This window comes from Loxodonta africana, chromosome 15 (genome assembly GCF_030014295.1).
Source record: "Loxodonta africana isolate mLoxAfr1 chromosome 15, mLoxAfr1.hap2, whole genome shotgun sequence".
NCBI classification, from domain to species: Eukaryota; Metazoa; Chordata; class Mammalia; order Proboscidea; family Elephantidae; genus Loxodonta; species Loxodonta africana.
In genome coordinates, this window is record NC_087356.1 from 15,019,005 (window position 1) to 15,038,985 (window position 19,981).

Genomic DNA, 19,981 nt, shown 5'->3' on the forward strand with positions numbered 1-19,981 from the left:
TTCCCCCAGACATCTTTTTCTGTTCACAAGTATTTGGCACAATGCTTGGCACATAGTAGGCACTCAACAAATATTTGTTGAATGAGCAAATAAAGGAAAAAATAATGGCAATTCTAATCAAATCCGATCTGTTACATCTTTAATTTCTGGCGAAGGGATGTCAAGTTGCCTTTGACATGAGTAGCTAAGATGGACCACCCAAGGTTTCTTCACAAACAAAGACGCTTTGCTCCAAGGAGGCTATCCGTCATCTTCCCTCCCAGAAGGAGAGCCGGACACTGCATTTGATGTAACTCCCTCAAAGGATACCCAGTTTAATCTCTGCCATAAGGTTGTTGTTGTATGCCATCGAGTCATTTCTGACTCATAGCAACCCTAAAGGGCAGAGTAGAACTGCCCCTTAGGGTTTCCAAGAAGCAGCTGGTGGATTCAAACTGCTGACCTTTTGGTTAGCAGCCTGAGCTCTTAACCACTTCACCACCAGGGCTCCAAAACTGAACGAAGGATGTGGGCATCAATCCCGCTACCTCTCACATGCTAAGCGAGCACTCTACCCCTTGAGCTAATCCCCCAGCTGCCATAACAGGGATGCGTATATATGGCTGCTCTTAAATGTATTAAACAAGATCTAGAAAGATAACACCAAACTACCAAGAGTATAACTTCTGGGGAGAGGGTGCGCTGGAAGGACAAAGAGGGGAATTTTACTTATTTTATAGGGTTCTGAATTATTGAAAAATTTTTACACATACTATAAATATTACTTTTATAATTAGATGACTTTTGTTTTTAATGTCAATGCGCAGAGAGAAGCGGAGTCAGAGAGCATGAGGACTCCAGAGAGAGGAAGAGAGTGGCAGAGGGTTTACTTTGACCCGGTAGTTCCCCAGCCCCTGGTTCCAGGCCCTGTGAGGTCAGGCAGCACTTCCTGCCTGAGTTAATGAACTACTCCAGGGAATATTCTTAGATGCAAGCAACAGAAGCTGACTCCGGCTGATTAAGTAGGTAAGGAACTTATCACAAAGATGTTCGCAGATTCAGGCTTGGAAAACGAGCAGGAACAAACAGAAGCTAATTTGGCCAGAGCCTCAGCAGAAACACTACCACAGAACTGCTAGGTGGACCAAGCACGCCTAGCGTGGGGTGCAGGGTGCTGCCTCTGGCTAGTGCTACCAGTTGGCTTTGAGTTGACTCCGACTCATGGTGACCCAACTTGTGTCGGAGTAGAACTGTGCTCTGTAGGGTTTTCAATGGCTGATTTTTTCAGAAGTAGATCACCAAGCCCTTCTTCTGAGGTGCTTCTGGGTGGATTCCAACCACCAAACTTTGGGTTAGCAGCCAAATGTTAACTGTGTACACCACCCAGAGACTCCCTGGCTGCTGCTACAACTCTGGAACCTGGATGTTGTTGCTGTTACTGCCATCACCAAGGAGTTCTCCCATCCCTGCTTCTTTGCATCACTGGCTCTCGATTCAAAATCTGGGGTGGGCACATCTGATTGACCTAACTGCCTGTCCTCTAGCTGCAAGGGAAGCTGGGAAAGTGAGTACCTGATTTTTTTCAGCTCCCATAATGGAAGGAAAGCTCATATAGTGGGGGACTTGCCAAACAAAAAAGGGGGTTCATAGCCTAGGCTGCCAAAAGAACCAGCAGAAGGTCAGTGACAAACAGGTTTCGGTCATTAAAATCAAACAATCCCTGTTTGAAAGTGACATGTGTTTTGGGTGATCTGTTGGGGAGTTAATCTTTTAAGAAAAATGTGCTTCTATGGTGGTACAGTCCTTTGGACTCATTTTGTAACTTGCTAATGGAATACACCATCTCCAGGGGTGTGGAGGGATATGTGACAGGTGATTCACCCCTGCGGCGGGGCTTCCCCAGGAGTTGTGGTGTGAGGAGGAAGTGCTGGATCCAGGGTGGGAAGGAGGTGGGGGAGAGAAGGCGGTGCTCCAGAGCCAGGAGCAGGATGGCTTTAGCTTAGGGATGAAAGAGAATGACAAGACCAGAGAAGGAGTTATCTAGGAGTTATCAGGAAGAGAAAGGAAGGGGATATGGGTGGAAGGACAAAAAGTGCATTGTTGGCCCCTTAGGCAGATCCTTGTTCAGTTCTTTGGCCCCCCAAGTACCAAATGGGAGGTGAAGACCCTAGGCAGCCTGGCCCCTGCCTACGTTACACACCTTCTCCCCCTCTCCCTGCCTCAGCTGGCCTCAGGATCCTCCTATGTTCCAGCCAAACTGGTCTGTCTACTAATTGTTCCCAGTCAGGTCCTGAGCATCCCTATTTCTGAGCTTTGCTTCACATCACTTCTTCTAATGGAGTTTCCCTGCCCTCAGCTCCTTACCTTCTTATTTCTATCTTCCTTCAGAGTAAAAAAAAAAAAAAAATTTTTTTTTTTTCAGAGTCCAGCCTTCTGCTCTTTCCTCAACCCCACCTTTCCAGACTATCTCCCCTGACTGGCCCCAGGACCTCACTTTAGTTCAATTCAGGTCCACTCTACATTTGCTGTGTCATCCCCTCACCACACACACACCTTGTCAGGACCTTATCACTAGGAGTTGGAAGCCTGGAGGTGGTGGGGTGGGTGACACACATGTGAATAGGTGTATTCAATTCAGCATCCTAAGCTCTGTAGTAGAAGGGGGCCCAGGGTCATCTGGGAGCACAGAGTAAGGTCCCCTCACCCAAATGGAGTAGGAAGGTGTTCAGGAAAGGGTACCTGAAAGGAGGATCCTGAGTTGAGTTTTGAAGAATGGATCCCAAGAGAAAGAGCTGTTTACGGGTTGATGCGGCCGGTGAAGGACAGGGAGATGCAGGGGGTGGTTCCTCCAACTCCAGTGCAGACTAGGTGAGGAAGGGCCATAGCCTCATTCTGGTACCTAGGCTTGTCTCCTTAGGGCTCCCCTGTGTACCCGAGTCTCTCTCCCGCCCATCAGGGTGCAGTCATACACGTCTGCTGGGGTAATCCACAACTGTGCTTACATAAACACATTTTTAACTTTAGATCTACTGCCTATTAACCCCTTGCAGGAAATTTTCCTAGCCAATGACATGTTCTAGAGGGCTTTCCTAAAGCTAAGATCATGTTTTAAAGCCACTTAGAGGTTGTAGCACAATTTCTACAAAAGGAGCCCAACTAGTTCTTTGCCTCTCTATCCTCCATGACTTACGTCTGCTTTCACTTAGATTTGGCACAGCACCGTTCCTTCTCCCTACACTTCCTAAGTAAACCCAAGGGAAAGCAGTGCTAAGATTATGGACCTGCTTGATATCAATCCGCCCCAAAATATATTCCTTAAACCAAAAGCCAAAGCAGTGACCGTTAAGTTGATTCTGACTCATGGCAACCTCACGTGTGTCAGAGTAGAACTGTGCTCCACAGGGGTTTCAATATCTGATTTTTTTAGATGTAGATTGCCAGGTCGTTCTTCTGAGATGCCTCAATCATTTGCACCACCCAGGGACTCTGATATATACCTTAACCAAAAAAGCTCATTGCCGTGGAGTCAATGCCAACTCATAGCAACCCTATAGGACAGAGCAGAACTGCCCTATAGGGTTTCCAAGGCTGTCATCTTTATGGAAGTAGACTACCACATCTTTCTCCTGCGGAGTGGCTGATGGGTTCAAACAGCCAACCTTTCAGTTAGCTGGCGAGTGCTTATCCACTATGCCACCAGAGCTCTGAATATACCCCTTAACCAAAAACCCACTGCCATCGAGTCGATTCCGAACTCATAGTCGACCCTATAGGACAGAGTAGAACTGCCCGATAGAGTTCCCAAGGTGCGCCTGGCGGATTCAAACTGCTGACCTCTTGGTTAGCAGCCGTAGCACTTAACCACTACGCCACCAGGGTTTCTGAATATACCCCTTAAAAAAAAAAAAAAACCCTTAAATATCCACGCAGCCAAACAGGTTGTAAAATGCCGAAATAATTCCGTGCTACCCTGGTGGCATAGTGGTTAAGTGCCACAGCTGTTAATTCGCCAGGTGCTCCTTGGAAACTCTGTGGGGCAGTTCTATTCAGTCCTATAGGGTCGCTATGAGTCGGAATCAACTCGACGGCACTAGGTTTTCTAGCTTAGTAGGTAACTTATTGAGGCTCCTCAGTCCTCCAGATATTCCCTAGCCCTTCTTCTGGGGCACCCCCTCCCCACTAAAGGGGGCTTGTCTGGCCCAGCAGGCAGGTGCTAATTTTAAAACCTAACCTTAAGGCCAGCGTCCATTCTGATTGGTCAGTGCCTGTGCTGCGCTGGGTGTTAAATATTTTGAATAGCCCCCCTGCACTTTACTTTTAAAACTCAAACCTCTTCTGTCTCATACTTTTTTCTGTCAACCACATGACTTTAAAGTGTTGAATAGGTATCTAAATGCTCAGATGTGCATAGAGCAATTAAAACTCCTTGGTTTGAGCTTCTCAGTCCAGCCAGACCCCAACTTAGCTCCATTAGAGAGGCCAGAGCCACACTAGTTTACCCTTGCAGAAACTGGCTATAGAATCCGCTGCAGAGGGTGACAGAGGGTCTACAATGGGCTTCTGATACCCAGGCACTTTAGCAACGTGAACGCAATCCTGCACTAAGTGAACATTGTTTTGGGCTTAGACAAATCTACTTAGTGTCTTAGAGTCAGTTCTGAGAAATCCTTTCTTTGTGTCTCCAAGGCAAGACCCCAACCTCCCTTGTTCTTTGAGTGAGTAGACATTCCATTTACCTGGGGCACTCGGTTTACGCTGTCTTCCTATTCTCAAAAGTATCCTGTTAAGTTGGAAATTTTATGGTCACCCTACTTATTCCTCACTGGAAAGAAGGTGGAAGATCCTACCTCTGGAAATGTGGAGAAAGGCTACCACTGCCGTCACAGTCAAGCCTCTGAGGATGAAGAAATGTTTTATTACAAACCCCCGTCTCAGCACACTAACACTGAGAATGTATACGATGTCTTCAGGCGGTGTTCTGTCTAGCTTCCTTCAGAATCATAGAAAATGTCAAACAGTTGGGGGCTAAAAGTCTGTGGTGATCCACGCTCACCATCTTAGCCAACTTCCAAAATCGCCAGCCATTTCCTTGCCCTGCACTACATGAAATGGTCCCTCAAAGCCACCAAGAAATGAAATGAAATATGCGTTATTTTTTAACCTTTTGTTATTTTCTGGGGAAAAGAATGTCCTTGTGACAATAAATTAGAAAAAAAGATAAAATACATTAAAAGTTACCCATAGTTCATGTTCTACAAGACACCTGGCCTGGAATCTTCAGAAAGTCAGTGTCATGGGGGAAAAAGTGGAGTGAATGTTCTAGATTTAAAAAAGGTAAAGATAACATTGCAACCAAATGTAATGTATAAGCCCTGATTGGATCATGGATTTAAAAAAAAAAAAAGCCAGAAAAGTAATTTTTGGGGACAGTTGGGGCAATCTGAACATGGATCAATAGCTGATATTATGGAATTATTGTTAATTTTCTTAGATATGAAATGAAAGAGAAAAAAGTATGTGTGTATACACATACATATACACACACACACACAAACAAATAAAGCAAATAAGTGGCAAATCTGGTTAAAGGCTATATTGGTGTTCTTTTAACCTTTTGTGTTTACAAATTTTAAAAATAAAAAGGGGGTAAATCAACCCATAATCATTTTACTGAAAGGTAGCCACCATTACCAGTATTTTTATATACATCATAAATATATGTTTTAAATAAATTGGTTTATATGTATACATAATTTTGTAACCTCTTTTTAACAATATATACATGTTTTATTTTAAAATAACATTTTTTATTTAAAAAAACTAAAACCGAGTAACATACACAGTTTTGACACCTCCTTTTCTGACTATATTCTGAGTATTTTCTGTCATTAAGTATTCATAGGAAACATAACTATTAGTGATGCCTAATGGTACCATGTGACTATGATAATCTATTTAATCATTTTCTGATTTAGAGGGTCTCCACTGTTGGCGCACTGTTATGAACAACTTTACATAAGTCTTTGACCACATTTAGAATGGTTTCTTATCTGTGTATAGTTTATACTTCACAAAATATCTTACTACATGCTAGTAGCAGGAGCCTTTTCTCAAGTTCACAGCAGAATTGCCTTCCTTGATACAGAGTTGACTGTTATGCCCTCGGTCAGTTAATCAAGTGTCAGCAGAGGAAATAGACACGGGACAACTGGTTGTGTGTTTGCTGTCACATCATAGTGGAAGGCATAGGTTAATGCCACATTCAGTGCTCCTGGCATAGACTTGGTCTCTCTTAAATGTGTTAACCAGGGAAATACTAGTTCTCACTGAAAAATGGACAGGCATTTTCTTCCTATCAATGCTGCAACATGAACTTAACCCACCATGTCTACCCAGAACCTCAGCATCAAATTTAATGTTCTCCCGGAATAACCACACTAGTCCTCACACTAGCCAACTTTTTGGAGACTTTGATTTTTCTATCTATTCTTATAACCTTTTTGGGTGTAGATGGAACAAAACTAGGCCACCTTCTGGGCAGCCTCAGCATTGGACACAAATGGACCTGCCAGAAGGAAATAACCTAACTTTAAAAAAATGAAGGATAATTACCTAACACTGAGAATCATGGCCTAGCCAAGCTGACACATAACATCAACTATCACATACTGCAGTCTAGATTTCGTATGTATTTTGTATGCGTGTGTATACAAAAGATTTTCCTCTATCTTAACAAGATAACAATTTAAAAACTCTTAAAACCCAATCTTAGAACAGAAAAAAAGAACCACTGCAAACAAAATAAAAAAAATTTAAACCCCTATATTTAAGCAATTTCAAAAAGGAAGAGGAAGAAATGAGACAATTTAACATATCAGGACCTTATAAACAGAAAAGATTATTTGACATACAGGGATTTTAAATTTTTAATTCTGCTTAGTAATTATAATTGTAGAATTCTAATTTTTCATTTTTTACATTTTTGACTTTTGAGTCCAAAAGGTTAATTGTTGAGTAGCGTTTCCAAATAGAAAACAGATCACGGGTTACTCATAAAATTACACTATCACAGGACAAGATGGATTGACGCAGTGGCTGCAACGATGGGCGCAGGCATAGCAACAATGGTGGGGACGCCGCAGGACTGGGCAGGGTTTCCTTCTATTGTACATGGGGCATCCATGAGTCAGAACCGACTTGACAGCACCTAACAACGACAACACAGTGCTGCTAGGTATTTGTTTAAGTGAATCTGTGAGGGGGTGGAATTGTTGGAACGTTGCTGTCTAGTGTGAAATGCAAAGAATCTGAAGTCAGAATGTGTGAATAAGAGCCTGGGCATTGGAGCCAGGCAGCCTGGGCTGCATAACCCAGCTTTACCACTTATTCACTCTATCATCTTAGACAAGTTACTTAACCTGTCTGAGCTTCAGATTCCTTGTCTATAATGTGGAGGTATTGACAGTGTCTATAAAATAATGTGGAGGTATTGACAGTGTCTATACTATCAGGTTATTGTAAAGATTAAACAAGACAATGCATCCTTGGCAACATGCCCAGCACATAGGACGCACTCAGTAAAAATTATCAGCCACATGCTAACACATTATTCTTTACAGATGGAAGTAATGTCTTTGATCACATTTAAACAAACAAAAAGTTATAATAAGCAATGGTCAAATTGATGAAGCAAAATACTTCTTTTTTTTAATTGTACTTTAGATGAAGGTTTACAAAACAAACTAGTTTCTCATTAAACAGCATGTCAACACTCTCCCTTCTCAACATTGGGTTTCCTATTACCAGCTTTCCTGATCCTTCCTGCCTTCTAGTCCTTGTCCTTAGGCTGGTGTGCCCCTTCAGTTTTGTTTTGTTTTATGGGCCTGTCCAATCTCTGGCTGAAGGGTGAACCTCAGGAGCAACTTCATCACTGAGCTGAAAGGGTCTCCGGGAGCCAGACTCTCAGGGTTTCTCCAGTCTCTGTCAGGCCAGTAAGTCTGGTCTTTTTTGTGAGTTAGAATTTTGTTCTGTATTTTTCTCCAGCTCTGTCCAGGACCCTCTATTGTGATTCCTGTCAGAGCAGTTAGTGGTGGTAGCTGGGAACCATCTAGTTGTACTGGACTCAGTTTGGCGTGAAGGCCGTGGTGGTTGTAGTCCATTAGTCCTTTGGATTAATCTTTCCCTTGTATCTTTACTTTCCTTCATTCTCCCTTAATCCCAAAGGCATGAGACCAGTGGAGTACTTTAGACGGCTGCTCACAGGCTTTTAAGACTCCAGACACTACTCACCGAAGTAGAATGTAGAACATTCTCTTTATAAACTATGTTATGCCAATTGAAATAGATGTTCCCTGAGACCATGGTCCCCATAGCCCTCAGCTCAGCAATTCAGTCCCTCAGGGAGTTTGGATGTGTCTGTGGAGCTTTCATGACCTTGCCTTGTGCAAGCTGTACTGGCTTCCCCAGTATTGTGTACTGTCTTACCCTTAACCATAAAATACTTTTAAGAATGAGTGACAAACTTTGCAGGAGTCCAAAAGTAGACCTGGGCCAAACCTGGAGTCAGCAAAAGGCAAGGGGAGAAAGGGCTCTTTCTGCAAGTGGGGTGCTTCTGCGCTCCCTGAGGGGAAGAAGAGCCCAGCAAGCACTCCAAAAGCCTACACCTCTGGTTCTCAAGGGGTCAGTGGGTGATGCAAATAGTAACATGCTTGGCTGCTAACCAAAAGATTGGCAGTTTGAGTCCACCGAGAGGCACCTCGGCTGTCTACTTCTGAGAAGTCAGCCATCAAAAACCCTATGGAGCACAGATCTACTCTGACACACGTGGAGTCACCAAGAGTCAATTCACTCAACAACAATGGGTTACTGGTGGTCCTCAAGCTTTGATGTTCATCAGAATCTCCTGGAGGTAGGGTAAGATACAGAAGCTGTGCATACCCTACCACAGGGGACTGAACTCCTGGGTTCCTGGTTATTATATTTTTGATAAGTCTCTCAGGTGATTCTGATGAATCTCAAAGTCAACCACCATCGGCAAAAAGCATTCAGTCAGGGAGAAAGGTCAGAAGTAGAAGGAAAAAAGCAAGAGCCAGAAGAACACTGGGGAAAAGATGGGCAGACTACCCCAGACATTTTAGCTGTGTTGAAGTAACAGCGTTGGCATAAAAAGTGAGACATTTGGTGATCACTGAGACACGAAGATGCCTTCACAATAGTAAATTTTTTTTAAATAGCGCAATTTATTGGGAATAACTTCTCTGATTGAGGTGCATCTAAATGTCACAGTGCCAGACATTCAAGCAACCAACAAACACATGAAAAGATGCTCACAATCATTAGCCATTAGAGAGATGAAAACCAAAACTATAATGACATACCATCTCACCTTGGCTAAAATGGCACTGATTCAAAAAAAAAACACAGAAAACAAAAAATGTGGGCGGGGACATGGGGAGATTGGAACTCTTATCCATTGCTGGTGGGACTGTAAATGGTATAACCACTATGGAAAACAGTATGGCACTTCCTCAAAAAAACTAGAAATAGAAATACCTTATGATCCAGCAATCCCACTCCTAGGTATATACCCTAGAGATCTAATAAAAGAGACATGGACAGACATATGTACACCTTTGTTCATTGCAGCATTATTCATGATAGCAAAAAAAAAAAAAAAGAAAGTGGAAACAGCCTAAGTGCCCTTCAACAGATGAATGGATAAGCAAAGTATGGTACATACATACGACGGAATGCTACGAAACCATGAAGAACAATGATGAGTTCAAAAAACATAACATGGATGGATCTGGAGGACATAATGCTAAGTGAAATAAGCCAATCACATAAGGACAAATATTGTATGAGCCCGCTTTTAGAAGAAGACAAGCATAGACATAAATAGAGAGACCAATGTTCATTGATGATTACCAGGGATGGGCAGGAAGGGAGGGGAAGTCACTCTCTGGATGGCAGATACTTGTTATTTTTGGTGTTGAGAAAAGTAGCACTGAATGTGGGTGTAATGAGCACAGCTCAGCCAAAGTCAATGATGCCACTAAGAAGCACAAAAAATAAATAATGTCTTGGTGCTTTGGCACTCTGCACCCATAACCATCACAGCCTTGGAAACCCTACAGGGGGTTGTACTTGTCCTATAAGGTCACTATAAGTCAGAATTGACTCAACAGCAACAGGTTGGGTTTATTTTTTGGAATCTTTCCAGAAGCGGACCGCCACACCTTTCTTCTGCAGAGCAACTGACCATTTGGTTAGCAGCCGAGCATTTAACCACTGTACCACAAGGCTACTTATCTTATACTGGATGTGTACGAGCCCTCCCATTTGCTTTCTCTTTACATTCTTTCTGTTATTACAGGAAGATGAGTCACTAAAGCACTTGAGGCTGTAACCACTGTAGGTGGTTCTCAACAGATTTGGGGCCTTAAACTCTTTGAGACTCTCATAAAAGTTAGGGGCCAGAACCCCCTACTGCCTTCTTGCCCCCACTCACCCCAAGTACAAGCCCATATCCATATAAGATGGTGCACACAATATCCAAAGCCTACTACAGTTTCAAAGTGCAAAGAGCTGGAGATGGAAAACCAAAAGGGAAGAACACGTTCGGCATTTCTCAAGCTGAAAGAACTGAAGAAAAAATTCAAGCCTCAAGTTGCAATAGTGAAGGATTCTATGGGGAAAATATTAAATGATGCAGAAAGCATTAAAAGAAGATGGAAAGGAATACACAGAGTCATTATACCAAAAAGAATTAGTTGATGTTCAACCATTTCAAGAGGTGCCATATGATCAGGAACCGATGGTACTGAAGGAAGAAGTCCAAGCTGCTCTGAAGGCATTGGAGAAAAACAAGGCTCCAGGAATCGCTGAAATATCAATTGAGATGTTTCAACAAACAGATGCAGCACTGGAGGTGCTCACTCTTCTATGCCAAGAAATATGGAAGACAGCTTCCTGGAAAACTGACTGGAAGAGATCCATATTTATGCCTATTCCCAAGAAAGGTGATCCAACCGAATGTGGAAATTAGACAACAATATCATTAATGTCACACGCAAGCAAAATTCTGCTGAAGATCATTCAAAAACGGCTGCAGCAGTATATCGAAGGGAAACTGCCAGAAATTCAGGCCGGTTTCAGAAGAGGACGTGGAACCAGGGATATCATTGCTGATGTCAGATGGATCCTGGCTGAAAGCAGAGAATACCAGAAGGATGTTTATCTGTGTTTTATTGACTATGCAAAGGCATTCGACTGTGTGGATCATAACAAATTATGGATAACATTGTGAAGAATGAGAATTCCAGAACACTTAATTGTGCTCATGAGGAACCTTTACATAGATCAAGAGGCAGAACAAGGGGATACTGATCGGTTTAAAGTCAGGAAACGTGTGCATCAGAGCTGTATTCTTTCACCACACCTATTCAATCTGTATGCTGAGCAAATAACCCGAGAAGCTGGACTATACGAAGAAGAATGGGGCATCAGGATTGGAGGAAGACTCATTAACAACCTGTGTTATGCAGATGACACAACCTTGCTTGCTGAAAGTGAAGAGGACTTGAAACACTTACTGATGAAGATCAAAGACCATAGCCTTCAGCATGGATTGCACTTCAACATAAAGAAAACAAAAATCCTCACAACTGGACCAATGCGCAACATCATGATAAACGGAGAAGCGATTGAAGTTGTCATGGATTTCATTTTACCTGGATCCACAATCAACAGCCATTGAAGCAGCAGTCAAGAAATCAAAAGACGCATTGCATTGGGCAAATCTGCTGCAAAGGACCTCTTCAAAGTGTTGAAGAGCAAAGATGTCACCCTGAAGACTAAGGTGCGCCTGACCCAAGCCATGGTATTTTCAATCACATCATATGCATGTGAAAGCTGGACAATGCATAAGGAAGACTGAAGAAGAATTGATGGCTTTGAATTGTGGTGTTGGCAAAGAATATTGAATATACCATGGACTGCCAAAAGAATGAACAAATCTGTCTTGGAAGAAGTACAACCAGGATGCTCCTTAGAAGCAAGGATGGCAAGACTTCATCTCACATATTTTGGACATGTTGTCAGGAAGAATCAGTCCCTGAAGAAGGACATCATGCTTGGCAAAGTATAGGGTTAGCGGAAAAGAGGAAGACCCTCAACGAGGTGGACTGACACAGTGGCTGCAACAATGAGCTCAAGCATAACAACGATTGTAAGGATGGCGCAGGACCAGGCAGTATTTTTTCTGTTGTGCATAGGGTCGCTATGCGTAGGAACTGACTTGACGGCACCTAACACCACCATCACCACAGTTTCCAGGTTAAGAATCCCTGGCCTATGCAGAAAGAAAAGAGCTTTTTAGGAAAATTCTAAGAGCTGGCATGGGTGATTTCCCCCAGCCCACTGGTTCACAGATGAAAAGCCAAAGCAAGGCCCAGCAATCAGCAGTCATAAACTGCCCTCTGTGAGCATGTGGACCTGATCTGACTTCTCCCAACTCTCAGCAAGGAGTCTGGGATGGGAAGGGCTTAACAGCCCTGTCATTTACTGGCTGTGAAACCTTGGTCCATTCTTTATCTGCTTCTCAGTTTCCTCAGCTGTAATTAGGGCTACAACTGTCCCTACTTCAAAGGAACGTGATCAGGATGAAAGGACACAGTGCAGTATGAAGGGCTTGGCACTGGGCTTGACCCACAATGCCTAATAACCCCAGCTCAGAGCTCCTCCCACCACACTACGTGGCCACCTTAACCACCTAGTCAGTGTGCACTTACCTCAGGCACTCAAGCTTGTTTTCGTTCCTCTTGAGGAGGGACGCTATGCCCAATGCGTTTGTTATGCTGCCATGTCGCAGAAGGTAGGAATGGGCCTCCACCTTTACACTGTCATGTGGTTGGTTGTGCTGGCCAACCTCTTTGAGTCATGGTCTCCTCCCTTATGACCTGGGCTTGGAGGGAACCTACTTTATATGGCCACTGTATGAAATGGCAATTGTCCTAAAATGCTATCCTTAAAATGTACGAGGTCTCATCTTAGGTAATCAATTTCCAATTACCTGAGTAATTAAACTTCGAGGGCTAAAATTTGGATGTCTGAGGGAAGCCTACGAACCCTGAGGTTACCCAGGCACCTTAAGGGAAATAATTTTAATGTAATAATAACTTTAAATAACCACTTCTGTAAGGAGTTTGTTATAAAAAATGCCCAAAACCACATTCATGTGGCAGAGCCAGCCCAGCAGAGTTGTCTGGGAAGTGGCCACCCAGCCAGGGACCCGGTTTCCCAGGCACCTTGCACCCGGCTGGGGGTGGGGGCGGGTGGGCACGTGACTGGTTTTCACCAACGGAACGCGAGCACTCCATTAGGAACTCCACGGTAAGTAGAGGTGTGCCAGAAGCAGCGTGGTTTAGTGGTAGGATTCCTGCCGTCCGTACCAGGAGCCCCAGCCTCGATGTCTGGCCGGTGGGCCTCATGCGCACTCACCACCCGCCTTTCAGTGGAGGCTGTGTGCTGCTATGGTGCTGTGGTCTCAGCAGAGCTTCCGGACTAAGACAGACTAGGAGGAAAGGCCTGGTGATCTACCTCCAAAAATCAGCCACTGAAAACCCAGGGGGTCACAACGTTCTGATTCCACTGAGCGTGGGCCAGCTCCAGCACCCTCACATCCCTTTCCATAGCACCTACCTTTCTGCTTTTCCCCTGGACTGTGGGGTTCTGGGGGGCAGGAACCATGTTGCCTTCATTTTGGGGACCCCAGCACCTAGAACAAAGTTTCACATACAGTATATATTCAATAAATGCTGGCTAAATTGAAATCCCTTCCTGTCTAATCTTGGGAGCTGAAAAAACCAATTTGAAAAAGTTAACTTTAACGCCAAGCAAAAATCTTCCATCTAGCTACATTTACTTCTGAGGCTGATTCTGAGATAGTAACTGTCCTTGAGTCACACCTCCGAAGGACTGCTCAGTTTCAAAATACAAATGTGTCCTTTACCCTCAACTGATCGTCTTCTCTAGAGGACAGATTGGTTCTGGTCCACCTTCCTTTCCTTTTTTGGAGTAAAATACAATGCTAAGTTATATAAAAGTAAGCTCTTTATCCTCCACACCAAAAAAGAAAAGATAAAAGCCATTGGCAGGATTGGAAAAGAAAATTAAACCCAAGAGTTTTTAGAGGTGTCCGTAAGTTGAGCTGCGGGAATGGCTTTCCAGACAGGGAGCACACAGGAAATGAGGAGGCAGGGCAGGCTGGGAGCTGAGGCCGGACGCAGGCCTGCGTTGACTCACTTGCTCCGAGGCTGGAGCTAAGCTGCTCGAGCTGCGCCCGTCTACCCTGGGCGGGCTTGAGGGTTATGGTTAGAGTTAGGGTTAGGGTCGGGGTGCCTTCCGCTTTCGAGCCAGGATCCATGTGGCAAGTCGTCCAACAGCCTTCTTGCCTGCACCTTCCCTCTCAGCTCAGTGGCTGATACAATCAACTGGTTTGGACATCATGAAGGGGACAACGCACAACACTATGTTCTGTCTTAGCTTTGAACAAATCCCCACTGACTGCTGGATTTTTCTTTCCTTCTCAAACAGGAGGTTCCAAACTGCTAAAATAACTCTCCTAGATACCTCTTCCTGGCTGACTGAGGGCTGCCCTGGCTGGGCTGTGTCGAGGAACACGCCTGGAACGGGGAAAACAGGGTTCAGGGGCCACATTGGCCCCTGTTGGTCCTTCCTGCTCTGGGGCTACACTTTTCCAGGCTGACACCTAAGCCCTTGAACTGCACTTTTACCCTCAGGGTCGTATATGACTTTTGTGTGTCCTGGGCATTTCTGCCTTCCTGGGCCCCTTCCTTCATATCAAAATATAAAAAATTATATATTCCAACTGCATTGGTATAAACACAAATAGAATCCAGGCTGGATTCATTATTATATACTCAATGTTATTATGTTGATTTTTTTTTTCCTTCTGATTTTTAAAGAAATTAAAATTAGAACATTTTCATGGGTCCCTAAAACAAGTATCATGGGTCCTAGGTACTGTGCCAGTCCCTGGGTGGTACAAACAGTGAAGCGCTCAACTACCCCCTGAAAAGGTTAGCAGTTCAAACTCACCCAGAGGGGCCTTGGAAGAAAGGCCTGGTGATCAGCTTCCAAAAAATCACCCATTGAAAACCCTATCGGGTCACCATGAGTCAGAATCTACTTAACAGCAACTTGGTGTGATTTGGTGTCAGGCACTGTGCCAACTCTGCCTAATGGGGAAGTCGGCCCCGTTTACCTGCCCCTGTCTATTTCCTTGACCCTATACGTATGGATAAGGAACCCTGGTGGCACGGTGGTTAAGCACTCAGTTGCTAACCGTAAAGGTCAGTGGTCCAAACCCATCAGTGGCTCCATGAGAGAAAAAACTTGGCAATCTGCTCCTGTAAAGATTACAGCCTAGGAAAGCCTGTGGGGCAGTTCTGCTCTGATCTAATTGCAAATATCACTTAGGCATTGACAACTCCTTCAAAACCACCAAGAAGTCAGGCTGACCAGGGTGGCAGCATGGGATGAGAGCTGGAGTGTCAGCTCTGACAGGTCACTATAAACTGTGTGACAAGGCAGGTCATGTATCCACTATAAACCAGGACTAACAATTGCACTTACCTCACTGGGCTGAGGATCAAAGGAGATCATGAATTTGTGTTTTGTAAACTATAAAGAGAATGTCAAGGACAAGCTCTGCAGCAGTGACCCTGGTCTTGGGGTTCTTAACAGTGTCCTGAGATCCTAGACACTGTTGGACAGGGGTGCTGGTGGGGGGTGTTCGTAGCTACATCAGACTACCCTAGGTGTCTGCTACCTAAAAAAGACCATTCCAGAACCACTGAGGCAGGTGGACCTCACCTGAGGCATTATAAATCTCAAGCCCTGGCCAGAAAGATGAGATCATTCTTTAAGCAAAAGTGCATTTGTTTCTTCTCACCAAACAGGCATCTATATCGCTCAAAACGTGATGACGTCAAGCCTGAAGCTGGGAGGGACGGGAGGAAATGGGCCACTAGAAACTGCTGCTGTACCTGAGGAATGAGTCCTTACTCCCGGTGGACTTCAGCCGTCACTGTGCTTGCTCGCCAGCCAGCTCTGTTCCATCAGCTGCTATTTGTGGTTGACATAAAATTTCCTTTGACGTTTCCACTGGCTTCAGCAGCTTTTAGCAGTACAACAAGCCCTGGAGAGACCAATATAAAATACTGAACATCCTCCCCGCCTCCTTCCAAGACCCATTTGGTATTCTGATCTTTATTTCTAAAAAACCCCTGCAGCAGTGCGTCATTAAGCCAGGCTGACTCCACTGTGATCATCACCATAGGAGCTCTGGACACTTACCAGGGGTACTGAGCCCTGGCTGCACCTGCGAATCACCTGAGGAGCTTATAAAAACAGCAGTGCCTGGCTGGGCCCCAGCCCAGACAAATTCAAACCAAATCTCTTACGGAGGTAAGTTTTGGGATCAGTAGCTTTTCAAAGTCCCACTCGAAAAAATCCACTGCCATCGAGTTGATTCCGACTCACAGCGACCCTGCAGAACAAAGTAGAACTGACCGACAGGGTTTCCAAGGCTGTCATCTTTACGGAAACAGACTGCCACATCTTTCTCTCGTGGGCTGGCTTGTAGGTTTGAAACGCCGATCTTTCGATTAGCAACCGAGCACTTAATCACTGCACCACCAGGGCTCCTTTAAAAAGCACTAAAGTGACTCTAATGCAGTGTGAGGGTGGAGAATCACCATAGCTAGGCAGTGAGAGAATGCATCCCCTCCTCCAAATGGAAAGTCTGTAAAAATTTGGCACCCCAAATGCAAATTCTCAAGCCAGGGATCCAGGTACCAAATAATGCCACCGCTGTTTACAGTACTAAGGGGACCTAATCCACCATCTAATCCAGTCTCCTTAGTGTTCAGGTATGTAAATGACCCCACGGATGTGAGTTCTTGCCCAAGGTTACATGGTTTTGCCCTTGTCCCCAGAAGACTCGGGAGTTTCCCCAGCCTGGGAAGCTGAAACAGGGCTCTGTGCTGCTGCCAACAGCCCTCCCCCTCCTTGCTTGTCCCTAGCCAGCCCCACAGGAAGGTGGCCATTGCAGAAGGATTTGGGAATGTGGCTTCCTTTCTAGCTATGCCTCTTCGCATCTACCGGAGAGACCTTGTTTACAGTGATGAACACCCAGATTACAGACAGTGGCCCTTGAGGCTGATACAGCTGCACTAAGATTGCACAATATTTGCCACAATTGATCAAAATGTCAGCTGCTCAGCTACCCCTACGGACTGTTCCAACTAGGGACTCAGTAGATGGTCCCAGATAGAATAGGAGAAAAATGTAGAACAAAACTCAAATTCCTCTAAAAAAGGCCGGACTTACTGGACTGGTAGAGACTAGATGAACCCCCAAGACTATGGTACTGAGATACTCTTTAAACTTGGAACTCAAACCAGTCCCAGAGGGCACCTTTCAGTCAAATGACAGATTGGCCCATAAAATAAGTAATATCCCCGTGAGTACTGTCCTCCTCAAAAATAATCATCTAGATGGAACCAAATGGTTAACATTTACCCTAGACCAAACATGAGAAGGCTAGGGGGACAGGGAAGCTAGATTAATGAGAACAGAACAGCCAAAATGGAAGTAACAAGAATGCTGATTTCTTGCAAAGAATGTAACCAACGTCACTGAACAATGTGTACAGAAATTGTCAAATGAGAACATAATTTCCTATGTAAACTTTCACCAAAAACACACTAAAATGTTAAAAAAAAAAAAAAAAAAAAAGTCAGCTGCCAGAAAACAAAAGGGGGTGATCTAAATGCTAGAAAAGATACATGAAAATATTAATTCATTTCATTTCTGGAGGCTTCTTAATCAAGCCTTTTGAGTAGATCTCGGATATCATTAAAAAAGAGTGTTCATACCCTGTGGCTGGAACTTAAACTTATTTTTTCCTGCTCCAGCTTTTTTTGACTTGATGCCCCCATTAAAAGAGGCAAAGCTGAACAAGTTTGTTCAGCAGCTAAAAGCTGTCATATCAGAAATTCCACACTGGTAGGGCTTATGGAACATGAAACGTGTGATTTGTTACCAAAGCAGCAAACTCATAAAAGCACAAGATTGTGCAGGAACATGCTGGGTGTTCGTAATAATTAATCAGATTAGGGCTACCTCAGCAGGCAGGTATTAGGGCAAAGATAGCATCAGAATGATAGCAGTGGAATTTGCTCAGAGGGCACCGTCTTCTTGTCCATTTAAGCCCCACAGACGACAAACAGGATTGCCAAGGCCCCACGGCTAGCTGGCGGCAGGACCAGGACGAAGACGTGGGGGTGCTGGTGGGTGCTGTTTTGGTCTCCCCATTCAGTGTTTTCCTTCCAAAACTCAACCCACCTTTCCTTTAATTTCAATTTTTTCACCATGAACTTCATTTTGTCTATTAAATAGATACCAGGCAGTAACATGTGCTGAATGCTCATCGCCATCCCCGAGTCATAGAGAATTTAACAGTCTTGTAGTGCTACAGCTGCCAACCAAAAGGTCGGCAGTTCGAATCCACCGGCCGCTCCTTAGAAACCCTATGGAGCAGTTCTCCTCTGTCTATAGGGTCACTATGAGTTGGTGGCAATGGGTTTGGTTTGGTTTGGTTGTTTGGGTATATGCAGAAAACGTGGTTTACCTTTAGCAAAAAGCAACCGGACCCGCCCCCGATCCTGGCCAAAGACAGCAGAAAACCAGCTCATCCAAACTCAATGAGGCTTCATCTCCCACCACATAATCAACTCAAGAATTCTGTACAGCCCGTTCACTCATTTAATGAGCTAGGCTTCTGTTTTGCAACACATTTACCTTAGAGGGAATGCAAAGAAGTCTGCCGCCCAAGGTTAACTGCTCTACGCTTGCTTTCTTCTTGTTAGTTCCCATCCAATTGATTCTGACTCATGGTGGCCCCGTGTGTGCAGTGTGGAACTGCTCCATAGAGTTTTCAGGGCTGTGACCTTTCCAAAGCAGATCGCCAGGCCTGTCTTCCAAGGCATCTCTGGGTGGGTTCGAAATGCTAACCTGTCTAGCTAGTAGTCGAGTGCTTAACTGTTTGCACCACCCAGGGATCCTTCCATGGCTGCTTTAGTGAGTTTTTATTTCTTTGGCAGGGTGTTTGAAATGAGATAGAGAAGAGGATGTCAAAGAAGCCACCTGGTTAAACCTGATTTTAAAATGGTGTGAGCTGAGCTGAGAGCTAGGAGCTCTTTCATCTGTATCCTGGACCATGCCCCATGTACTTCAAGAAGAGAACCTTGGTTCTGCTTGCTGGATGCCTCACCTTTCAGAAGAGGGCTAACCTTCTGGTTAAATAGCCAGACACTGCTGGGCTAGAGCCTGGAACTCCTGCCCAGCTCAATATTTCCTAAAAGTTTGAATGGAGAGATTACCTTCTGGGGTGGCGGGCTGAAGGGTGTATGATCTATCCATCCCGCTAACTACCCATGTCCACACTGTGCCCAAGTGCAGTATATTCCTATGGATTCGCTTCTTCCTGAGGACACTGTTGGAATCTGGGGTGAGCCCTGTGTGCTTCTATAAAGGCCATGCCCCAGGGGTGAGTCCTGTCCCCCATCACTGATCTAAACCTTGCCCCAGATTGAGCCTGCAGTGCACCTGGCACAAGATAAGGTCTTGAAACATTAGTCACCTGTTTTGCTCCCCAGCACTCACTGACCCTTCTAGAACCTCTGAGGCAGCCAGAATCAGGGCTACTGTAGCAAGATTATGAAGTGAAGGAAGTTTCTGTTGTGTGTGCGTGTGTTGCTTTTTACTTCCAAGATTCCAAAAGGAAGCAGAGCATTGAGCCATGTCATACCAGAGGCAGATGGCTCTGGTGACCCCACCCCCAAAGAGTGGGGCAGGAGGAAACAGGGTGCGGCATGACCTTGGAGGAGGTGAGGAGGTGTTGGGAGCCAGGTAG